Source organism: Sphaeroforma arctica, assembly GCF_001186125.1.
Source record: "Sphaeroforma arctica JP610 unplaced genomic scaffold supercont1.874, whole genome shotgun sequence".
NCBI classification, from domain to species: domain Eukaryota; class Ichthyosporea; order Ichthyophonida; genus Sphaeroforma; species Sphaeroforma arctica.
In genome coordinates this window covers 31,838-34,849 of record NW_014039684.1, presented here as the reverse complement: position 1 = coordinate 34,849, position 3,012 = coordinate 31,838, and positions in this window count along the sequence as shown.

Below are 3,012 nucleotides of genomic sequence, written 5' to 3'. Positions count from 1 at the left end.
TGACTATACACGTTTTGTGTAGGAAAATATGATTGTTTTCATGTACACACGCAAATTGATTTGTTAAATATGAGATTCTAGCAAATAGAACGTGTATTATTCGATATACAACTTTGAATGTAAATTAATATGATACATTTTTTTCCGCCTATCATGTGCTGCTGATATAGAGTTCATATTTGTGATTCTCGGCATAAAAAATCAATTAAGTTTCATATAACGATGCACCTTTACATAACTGTATACATAGTGACATATAAACGTAAGTCGCAATTATATAATGTATTCGTATTTACCTGTTGCAGACTCCACATAGGCCACCACACTCCGACTAACATTGGAGTTATGTGAGGGAATAGCGTCTGCTCCAAAAACAGTACTGAGATATACTTGCAAGTCGTTGTCTGCCACCTGATTGAGCAACGGCTCTGAATGTTGCTGTGACACGCTTATGTGCTGCAGTATCACATTGCACCATGCGTAAGTGGATGCTCTATCCATTGTACGTAGGTGTTAACAAGGCTAATAACGTAGTCGCCTGGATTTTCAACTGGTATGATACGAATATATCTGCGAATACACACAGGCAGTCGCAGTTGAAGTGTGGGGGTTGTGTACGTATTATGTACTCGCAGATCGTTTGGGTGTGTGCATCTATATATTTACTGTATTTTGTAGGGAAATCTAATACCTTGGGGTGAAGTCAGGTATGCTTGATGGTCTTGATATATAGTAAAGCATCATAGTATTTATTGTAGAACGATAAAAATATAATATATTAAATAGCTCTCTTGTGATTTGTGTCAGTGAGACAAACAGCAAAAAAGATAATGTATTGTGACGTCACATCAATTTAAGGTATTTCATTGGTATATACAATAGATTGTAATAGTATGACTCATCGACCGCTTTGTAATCATTGGTCGACTGTTTTGCCTATCTCATGATCTGAACCTATCAGAGATGAAGAGATTTTTAGAGAAAAATATTCAAATCAGATATAAATAAACACGTGTCGAGTTGTCGACCGCTGAATGCTGATGTCGACACACAAAGACACAAAAAGAATAAAAACATAAAGTTAAATACGTAACACATGTCAAACTCACAAGAGTCTCGAATTGCCAACTGCCACACAAGGGAAGCCAAGACAGCAACAACAAAGATGCCAAAGAGCCTAGAAGGCTTCTCCTATGTAGCTAACTTCCTATTTTAATACTCTGGGTGCAAATGGTTATTAATTATTGTGGTATGTAAATACAAACGTTCTAGGATCGATTTCAGGGTAACCATATTTCTATACGCCAATTTAATGAAAGAAAATAACTTGAATAGTGTGTAGCCTTGCTTTCAAGTGCTAGATCCACTGAAAAGTAATACATACTCAACAACGAGCGAGATTTTACGCAGGTCTGAATACTCTATCGGTTGTTAAGACTCTACACCATGGCCCTCTACAAGAAAAATAGAAATAGAACGAAAGTATAGGGGATTAAAATAACGTCCAAAGGATACTATACGCAACACTATTTACACGAACGCAGAATACAGTAAGGGTATGTAAATGTGTTAAGACTCTACACCATGGCCCTCTACAAGAGAAATAGAAATCGAACAAAAGTATAGGGGACTAAAATAACGTCCAAAGGACACTATACGCAACACTATTTACACGAACGCAGAATACAGTAAGGGTATCCAAATGTGTTAAGACTCTACACCATGGCCCTCTACAAGAGAAATAGAAATAGTACAAAAGTATAGGGGACTAAAATAACGTCCAAAGGACACTATACGCAACACTATTTACACGAACGCAGAATACAGTAAGGGTATCTAAATGTGTCGGTTTGAAGATTCGCAGAGTGGAATACCACGTGAAGAAATGGTGTACACACATGTTAACTGCTCCAGCTAGTGTGGCTTTTGATCAAAAGCAAAGTTAAGGACTCAGTGTCGTGTGTTGCATTAGTTCTCGATTGTTTCCCTTTGAGCTGTCGAGCACAAGAGATCGCGCCAGAAAAAGAGAACTTGGGCAGGGGGTATCTGGGGATTGCGCCTGAAATATTTTTACCATGGCAACCAAACATTCTTTGATACACAATGTATTAAAAATTAGCCATCAGGGTTTTCTGGCCACTTGGGTTTTATGTAAATTCAATGCCAAAATTGATTGAATTCAATGTTGATACATTAATATATTATAAATAAATAGTATTACTATATTAAAAATAAATAGTATTACAAGCACCTCAGTCGCTGAACAACTTCTAGATTTAGCAGGATTCCACCTCAACGCATTTCGTTCGTAGAAATTGGATGCACACAACGTTATTATGTATATGTAGCTATGTCTATATATCATAAACATACACATACACATACATAAGTCGACAGAGTTGCTTGATATGATGTGGAAGGGCCGAATGCTCGGGGCCTACTGTAGATGGCTTGTTGTGGTTCTATCAGCAGTAATATCGGCTTACCTATACATTGAGTAAATACTTTATTATTTGATAATTGATTGAGTACGTATTCACAGCTGTAGATTTCTATCGCGAGTCCCATACCTCAACCTGTTCTGGTTATTGTCTGCCGGAAAGCCGATAATGTCACGAGTATAACATGTCGACTAAGAAACTGTCAGAAGGAATCATTTTGAGGACTAGGTGCTTTTACTACTACATATCTATATACATTTTCTCGTTTGTTGTGTCAACCTGACGCCGTATCTGCTATGATTATAGAAGTATATGTAGATTGTGTTTACCTTCATATATTTTATATATATTGTGAACGATCGTGGTTATGGGGTTCTCCTGAGGATATTGCTAGTCTTTTTGAAAAATATATACAATTACGCCGTATAAATTTTACGGCCATGTAGAATTTGGAATGGCTTTCAGTTACTATCTACAATATATATATATATATGTATATGTGTGTGTGTTTCTATTATATCTATATGTATGTTTGTACACACACACACACACACACACACACACTACTACT